Genomic DNA, 9,469 nt, shown 5'->3' on the forward strand with positions numbered 1-9,469 from the left:
TCTCCTCTCATTCCGGTGGAATACCGGAGTCGACCGGAGAGCGCTCTGCAGTCGATTTAATGGGTCTTCACTAGACCCGCTAAATTGACCCCCGCTGCATTGATCTCAGCAGCATTAATCCCCAGTAAATGTAGACATGGCCTCTGTCTTGGACAGCAGAGACTCAGAGAAGGACTTAGGGTCATCTTAGATAATCGCCTCAGCATGAGCTCCCAGTGGCAAAAAGGATTAATGTGATCCTTGGAGATATGAAAAGGGGGAATATCAAGCAGAAGTAGGGAAGGATCTGGCCTCTGAACACAGCACTGGTAAGACCACTACTAGAACACTGTGTCAAGTTCTGGTGCCCACACTTCAAGAAGGATGTGGAAATACTGGAGAGAGTTTAAAGGAGGGCCACAAAAATGATGGAGGAGCTAGAAAAAAGCTTTACAAAGTAAGGTTTGAGGAGGTCAATTTATTCAACTTATCACAGCAAAGGTTGAGAGCTTCTGATTGGACCCAATCTTGCTTAGCTTTTAGTCTGGATGGGTTCATCTCCTGAGGCAGGAAAGCTGTAAACAAAAGATCTAACAATATCGCTGAAAGCTCTAAATTCCCATCCTGGTCAGTGTCAGAGAGCTGTTTGCATTTGGAAGTCATTACTGGGTAGCTGTTGACAAGCCAGTTTAGAAATTTTTGAAGACCCACAAGAGTGATTAAAGGATTAGAAAATATGACATATAGTGATAGGCCCAAGGAGCGCTGTCTAGTTAGCTTAACAAAGAGGGGTGTCTTGATTACAATGTGTAAGTATCTGTAAGGGGAACAAATATTTAATAACGGGCTCTTCAATCTAGCAGAGAAAGGTCTAACACCATCCAGTGGCTGGAAGATGAAACTAGACAAATTCAGACAGGAAATAAGATGTAACATTTTAACATTGAGAGTAATTAACCATCAGAACAACTTACCAAGAGTCATGGTGGGTTCTCCATCACTGACTATTTTCAAATCAGGATTGCATGTTTTTCTAAAAGAGCTGGTCTAGGAATTATTGTGGGGAACTTCTCTTGCCTGTGTTATGCAGGAGATCAGACTAGATGATCACAATGGTCTCTTCTGGCCTTGGAATCTATTAGTCTATAAAATCACTTTTTGTCTTTTGATGCATTTTAATTGGGAATACAACAGAAGAGGAAAGGGTCTATGTTGTTCCAAAGCACTTTGTTTTAGTTCTTATTTCATTTTAATTTAGAAGAAGATAGTCAGTCACTTTTACAATGTTTCAAGGCTGCTCAATGCATTCCCATCTGACATCAGAAGATGCAAGTTACCAAGCACAGCTATTTATGTTGCTTTATCCTTTCACTTCCAATGAAGCTGAGACATCTGAACCCAGTCAGATGCACTGACATGATCACAACATGGCTGGTTAATTGCAGTTTGAACAGTCTGCTCTTGATGTACCCCACATACCAAGAATTACACTCTATATTTGAAGGAAGCACGAAGCTTCTTGAAACACATGTCCTTGAACAACAAAGGTCATCCTTCCAGTTCAAGGAGGGGTTGTGATTATCGTTTACCTGCTAGTTTTTATGTTGTGTCTCTGAATGCATTTGAAGCCTCTGAGTATTCAGTATAATTATTAATCACATTTGTTATGGTAGTGCCTATTGCACTGCACAGACACAGAATAGTAGACAGCCCCTGCCTTAAAGACCTTACCATCTAAATAGATGAGACATACACAGGGTAAGGGAAATGGGTGTAATGTACAAGCAGAGTGTTAGAAAGCTGCAACTATGGTAGTTATTATTTGTAACTATTCAGAATCATTCCCTTCTGCTTGTTGTTGTTAACTTTCTTCAGTGGTTTTAGTGCTGGTAAAAAGGTACCACATTGGTGGCTTTAGACAGCAAAGTCTTCTGTTCATTCACAGAACAGATAGAGCACAGATTACTTGGCCCTGATCCTGCCGATTGGGCCCCAAGGGTGGCTGCTGTATCCACATACAGATCTGTAGAAGTCAGTGGGGGCATAAGGTGTACCCACAGACACTAACTTGCAAATCAGGCCTTCCTGTGTTTTCTGTCGAGAACCCAGAATGCTTCTGGCTGCAATTAAATAACAATAAATAGTCATTAATAACAGCAGCGCAAGCTCCTCCCAGGCTGTCTCACCACGATGATTCAGTGCTGAGCTGGGGGTAGTGATAAGGGGGAGAGTTCACTCCCAATGCCTAGTCACTCTGTCATTAGTCTTCCTGTGGGACTGCCTGCAAGGCTGCTGGTTAATCCAAGGACTGCAGTGGTCATCTCCTATGGACACCAGTCGGCTAAGATACGGACTGAGACCACCACCATGTCACATCACATGGGCCACCAAACATTACCATTAGCTGGCAGTGGCATTTGGTTACTAATGACCTGGTCTGGGTTGGTAATGGGACATGGCATTTGTTCCACTCTCTTCCTAAGGGCTGGTCTACACTGGGGGGGGGGGGGAATCGATCCAAGATACGCAACTTCAGCTACGCGAATAGCGTAGCTGAAGTCGAAGTATCTTGGATCGAATTACCTGGGGTCCACACGGCGCGGAATCGACGGCTGCGGCTCCCCCGTCGACTGCGCTACCGCCGCTCGCTCTGGTGGAGTTCTGGAGTCGACGGTGAGCGCGTTCGGGGATCGATATATCGCGTCTTAACAAGACACGATATATCGATCCCGAATAAATCGATTGCTACCTGCCGATACGGCGGGTAGTGAAGACGTACCCTAAGCCACCAAAACAGCTGAATAGAAAGACCCAGTCGGCACTAAAGTCAAGCTACCCATTACGATTTCAGCCTCTCGAAGCATGGGGATGCCCCATGACCTCCAGGGGCTGCAGCATGGGATTAAGCTACTTGCTCAATTTCATTTCAAGGGAGGGAAAAGCTAATTAACAAAAACCAGAAAGTTGAAAAGTGTTGTTACTCGTGAACGGAAGCCAATGAGCCCAGAGCGCGAGGGGGCTTCACGAAAGCAGAGCAATGGCAGCGTATCCTTAGGACAGTGACAAGCATGCTCAGGGCCACATGGCAGTGTGTGTTGTGCACACTGGAACAAGGGAGCAGTGGGGGCACATGGCACCCCCTCAAGCCCTTGCATGGATGTGCTGTACCACTGCTTCCAGCGCACTGCTGCAGAACTGTTACATCCTGCCTCCAGAGGCAGATTAACATTTATTGGGGCCCTGGGCACAAAGAATATTTCCCCCCTGTGACCATGGGCCCCCACCCTCTGCTCCTTCCCTTCTCCCCAAGGCCCTGCCTCCTGGCCTGGCCGGAAGCCAGGCTGTAGTAAGAGCTGCCCAGGGAGCTCGGGCCACTGCATGGAGCTCTAGATCTACCTGCCCTGGGGGGGCAGGGACACAAGCCGGGGGCTGCTCTTGGATCTCCTGGCTCCCCACCCAGGGCAGGTGGATGGTCCGGGGCTCCCCACAGCTGCCCGGGCCTCCCGGCAGATCTTAGCACAGCCTAGGGTGACCATACATCCAGTTTTGGCCAGGACAGTCCCCTTTTTAAGCCCTGCCCAGGACATCCTGACTTTTTTGGCAAAACTGGGCTTTTGTCCCATTTGCTCTTGCCAACTGATCTTCCCTTCAGGGGCCCAGCATTGCAAAGGAAGTTGCTTTTGTGCAAAATAATCTATGTATCTGGCTATTTAGGTCACGCCCATTGGGCAGCAGAGCTAAGAAATACAGATGGATATTGTCTAAAAGTTTGACATTTTGATGGAAAGTGTGTGTGGGGAAATTTCCACTAAGTTTTACACTTACTTTCCCTCCTCCCCCCACATTTCAAACAGCTCTAATGGCAAAGAAGACAAGAGGGCTTCCTGGGGGCTTGATCCTGGCTAAGGCAATGCTCCTTTTGAGGGCTTACAAGAGGAGGGACGCAGCTGAATACATTTTAAGGGCCGGATGCTACACACGTATTCCCATTCAAGGGTCAAGGTGTGACGGGATGTACTTGCCCCGCACTGGAGATGAAGAGGTTAAGCCAGCACTCTTGACAGCAGAAGCCACGCCCCCTCAGTGCTGCTGGGCATGCTCCAGCTGGAGCAGTAGTATAAAAGGGAGTACATCAGCTCACTCTGGGCTGACTGCTGGAGAGGAAGGATGCATGCTGCAGGTTCCAGCTTGGGAGCAGATGAAACCCCAGACTGTGGGAGCCAGAGATGCCGAGACACAGGCAGATGCCCAGATACCTGTGGACACATAAGGGAGATCAGGGACACCAGGAGCAGCACAGGCCGAGGAACCCAGAGACCCCAAAGATGCCCAGACAACAGCCACAGGCAGCACAGTAGGAAGTAGCCCAAGGTGGGACTAGCCATCATCCCAGCTGAGGCGGAGGGTAGTCAGGTGGTCTCAAGCGCGGGGCTGCCATACTCTTACCCTGCCCCCCCTGAGGGGTGATGGGGTGTACTTGCCCTGAAACACAAGGTCAAAGATGTGGCTGGAAACAAGCCCATCCATCTGAGGATTGTGTGTTCAGTGGGTGCAAAACATATCCACTATGGTAGCATTTCACACCCATTGTGCACTGGTGTAAATGACGATACATGATACAGGAAATGCAGACTCAGGTCATCAGGCTCACGGGGTGATGGAAGTCAGGGATGGTAACGATCTACTAGGCCATTTAACCCATCCCAGAGGGTCAACGGAGGATGATCGAGTCCCTAGGGAAACCCTTCCACAGCTGAAGACATGTCACCATAGAGAAATGTTTATATTCAGCTCTTTCCTTCTTTCTTCCTCTCTGGCACCCTGCTCATTTCTGTTGTGATCTTTTAATTTGAGGAATCATTTATTATTTGACAGGGCGGGAAATGGCACTTGGGGATTACTCCGCAAGACATAACAGCAGAACGTGAATCAACTGGTAACATTTAGAGACCTTTGTAATCAGTCACCAGGACTGTATAAATTCCCCACTAATTGTTAAACTGCCATTAACCACGCTGCACACCCTGATAGTTCATGGCAACAGGCTTCTTCCCCAGCCCAGTAAAAAGTTCTTGCATTAAGTGATAGTGTCAGTGGCTTTCCTGAGTAATTTCCTGCATTCTTACACCACCAGGAACCTGTAAGATGGCTGCATTACAATTCAAGCAGCATAATCAGCCTCAGATGTGAAACATAGGCAGGTTCATGGGCTTAAAATGAAGACTGTCATTTTGAAGATACTCATCTAATGGCATCTAATTAGCTCCAATAAAGTGGCTGTTCTCTGTTCATCAGGCTCAGAAAGGTCCTTAACTTGCAAAAACACAGGTAACATTATCCTCCTCCCAAACATTCGTCCCCACTGAGTCCCATCACCAATCCCACCAGCCATCCGGTCCCAGAAATATTTTTTCAGTCCTCTTCAAAATCAGTTCCTCCCAGCTAACGGCTGGCGTGCCCATCCCAGCCAGTCCCTCTACAATGGTAGGACAGATTTACAGTGGGCAAGGGGGGCTGTTCCATGTTAAACCAGTGAACCCAATGGATAGTAAGGCTATCAGGTGCATTTCTGAGCAGACCTTGTGCAGGAAGGTCACAGCAATGCTGCTCTTTTAAGAAGTTCAGGCGTGCAGAGGTGAGGCATTCCAGATGTGGCAGGTAAGAATTCTGTTCCTTTGGCTAAAGGAACGGACACGATCCAGTATCAGTCTTATTGTCCTCTCCCCAGAGCAGTCATCATTTTTAAGTGGCTTTTTGTTAGTTTCCCTTTTGAGGTCTGATGTACATAGTTATTTTTCAGAGCAGATGGAGAAATTGAAGTCTGTCTGTCTGCCTGCCTGCCATTTCGCTTTTGTACATGGCAAGAAACAATGTTCTACCACTCCCCTGCCTCTGGGGCAAACAAGGACAAACTTTGGAACAGCAAGAGTGTTCAAGCCCCCAGTGTTGTGCTTTTCTGGGCCCCCCCTTCAGTGTATCACAGCCCCCCCAATCATTAAGTGCCACTTGAAGGGTTGGAGTTATTAGCCTCTGTGTAAACTGTGTGCTCCCAAATGAAAACCACTTGTGTGGGGGAGGGCTCGGACTGCTGCAGGGGGTGACATCATTTCTGTTCAGAGCGACTAGCGTTTGCCACCTGCAAACGGAGACGCTACGATTAAAGCAGGGGAGCTGCAGGTCCCATCTGAGAGTCAGCTGCAGACTGGGGCTGGTTCCTTGGCTCCTTGGCTCCTTAGCTATGAGGTTGGTTGGTCTGCCCTGCCTAGAGGGCTAGGAAGAGAAGAATCCATGAATGGGCACTACAATGGAGTCTTTGTCTGGAGAGGGAATGGGGCTACAGGTGGGATCCAAAATTCTGAATCACCCCCCCTTCCCCCAACTGGGGAACAGCTCTCTCCTGCTATTCAAACAGCTTGGGGCAGCACCTCACCTGTTTTAGGCAGGTAAAACTACACTGAAAACAATGGAGTTACATGGGTGTAAAACTGGTACATGGCAGCAGAGAATCAGAGCCTTCTTCAGCAGAGGGAAATGGCATGAAATGTGTATCTCCAGCTTCCAAGACAGGGGTCGGCAACCTTTCAGAAGTGGTGTGCCGAATCTTCATTTATTCACTCTAATTTAAGGTTTCGCGTGCCAGTAATACATTTTAATGTTTTTAGAAGATCTTTCTATAAGTCTATAATATAGAACTAAACTATTGTTGTATGTAAAGTAAATAAGGGTTTTAAAATGTTTAAGAAACTTCATTTAAAATTAAATTAAAATGCAGAGCCCCCCGGACCGGTGGCCAGGACCCGGGCAGTGTGAGTGCCACTGAAAATCAGCTCGCGTGCCGCCTTCAGCACGCGTGCCATAGGTTGTCTACCCCTGTTCTAAGACATTCCCACACTGGGTTTCAGTTTTTTGATTCCAAGGCCAGAAGGGAGCACTGCAATGATCTGGTCTGATCGTCTTATAACACAGGCCAGAGAACTTCCCTGGATTAATTGCTGTTTGAACCAGAGTTTTGCACCATGTCTTTTGTGGCATGGTGGAGGTGGCTTATTTTACCAGAATCTTTCTGCTCCACCCTAATTAAAAGCACTTGGCGTCAGGTCCAAAGTGTTATTACATCACAATAGAAAGATTCCCATTTACTACAATGAGCTTTGGGTGAGGCCTGTGGTGAGAGCACATTGCTGGTTTGACTCCAGCACCACAAACAGTTTGGAGATTGTTACTTCCAGAAATGTTTTACTTCCTTGGAAAGTTTCCTAAAAGAATCTTTTAATGGTTTTCCCCTCTTGGTGCTTCTCACAGATGTCTGCTTTGATATACAGCTAACCATTTTTGAACCTTCCTAATACAGTAACGTACCTTGAATAAACACAGTAAATTGCTATCCAGGGGAGATGGGGGAGAGCTTGCAGAAAAATTAGCTTGCTGAAGAGAGTAAGTTCCCTTTCCTCCTGGTTATGACAGAATCCAGAAGTGCAGGGTGGGATTGCTTTGCTGGGGGATACCATCACCATTCATGGTGTCCGGGTGCTTTCTGAGCACCAGAGGGCATTGAATCATCAGCTCAGAACTCCGCAGGATCCGAGCTTTCCCGTGCACAGATAAATGGAAGTTCCAGGCTGTTGGCCCCTCTCCCCATCAAACACCCAATTAATGAAACGGTTAGGACCAAGTCAGGCTCGGGCAAGAGAAATCATGGCCAGTGAAGTTTATGCATAGATGGATTTTGGCTTCATCCGAAGTTACTGCCTTTACTTGGCTGCAAATTCATTTTGCATTTGGAAAATATTTTCAACAAGGCGATTTCCTTTCTCCCCTCCGGGGTTGTTTTTTTTTTTTTTTTTTTTTTTGCACACTCCTTTGGGAAACATTGTAACAAGCTGCTGTATGTGCACATGTGTGTGTGCATGCCACTGCCCTTTATTCGATGGAATCAGCCCTGCTCAACTACGAACAGCTGCTGGAAATTCTCCTTCAGCCTACATAGCAAGGGCTGGGCTTTCGGAGCAAGAGACGGGGAGTTCTGTCTCCCGCTGTTACTGTGAAGTATCAAGTGGCCGTGCTGCAGAGCAGAATGACAGCTGTGAGGTTCCTAGGCTGCCACAGTTATGGCTGAACATATTCAAAAGGCAGTAAAGGGAATTGCTTGTTAGGCAGAACCGGGCCTAAACTGCACCTACCCTCTCAATCAAAAGCATAATCGGTTAAAAATGTAGCAGAAATGTTATACGGTTCAACCATGGAAGTATCACATGAGACCAAATAAAGGTGAACCAGGCAAGGAACATAGTCCAGATGATTAAGGCAGAATGCCGCAGGGTTATCCTTCCACTCCATGAGCACGCTGGTACTGATGTTCAGTACTGTCTGCCCCCTGGTGTTCAAGCAATGCACAGCAAAGGAAATCAATGACTTGCAAGAATGGCTGAGTTGGGAAAAGCTCCTAGATATCCTGAGTACCAGTTCAGTGCCTTATCCATTAGTGCTGCCCCTCATACTATAGGCAGGCTGATAGCACTGTAGCCCATGTTTTCTAATAGGGAGATATCTCTTTAAGAGACCCATTGCAGGGAGGCAGGAGTGAGTTGTCTGGGTCATTGTTGCTAGGCAGATTAAGCACTTTACATCCAGAAGCTTCTGGAATTGGGTGTGGTAGTTTTGGGTCTGCTCCAATAGGTTCCCTGTTGCTGGGGTCAGACTCCGTGAGGGCAAGTAGTCAGGGCAGCTGCTTTGCAGAAGGCCATGTGCCCTGTGTGAGTTGGGAGAAGCTGAGCCCAGGAGCAGAAAGCAGGCTGTTGTCCCTAACTCTGAAGCATTTTGCAGCAGGTTAGTGATGTTGTTAACCCTCTAACTGGGAAGCCTGGGCAATGCTAATTATAGCAAGGGGAAATTGGGAGGGAAAAATAACTTCTATTTTAATTGTATGCTTTGAATGTTTTTATTATTTTAGCCAAACTGTTCTAGTTAAATTGTCTGATTCACCAACTTTTCTTTAAGTGTAGTAATGGGGAAAGAGTCATTTATATTTTGCTATTCTCCATTTTGTATTTTCTTGTAACAGGGTTTTCTTTAAATCTATACACTTAACTGAGTGGTGGGTTAATCAGTTAGCTGACTGGCTAGCAGCGATTTCAGCAGAGGAAGAGTCTGCCTGGATTCCAGCTGAAGAGTCTTACAAGCAAGTGGAGGGAAGATGTTGTTTTAGACTCAGCAGACTATCGATTTGGTGATCAAAGACTAACTGAGACTTAGGTGAACAACCTAAGCTTTTGGGAACTTTCAGTTTGTTCTCACTGTGTTTCTGTGGGGACTGACCTGTTCAGATTTTAATTTGTTTTCTTTATTTATGTTTATGTATAACTGTGAAGGTAATCAGGGCCGGCTCCAGGCACCAGGCACCCAAGCTGGTGCTTGGGGCAGCACCTGGAGGGGGGCGGCGCGGCGCTCCGGCCGCCGGGGAGAGCGGGGCCACAGCAGGGCTCGCCGCCCT

Source organism: Terrapene carolina, unplaced genomic scaffold, assembly GCF_002925995.2.
Source record: "Terrapene carolina triunguis isolate 2854851 unplaced genomic scaffold, T_m_triunguis-2.0 Scaffold402, whole genome shotgun sequence".
Lineage (NCBI taxonomy): Eukaryota > Metazoa > Chordata > Testudines > Emydidae > Terrapene > Terrapene triunguis.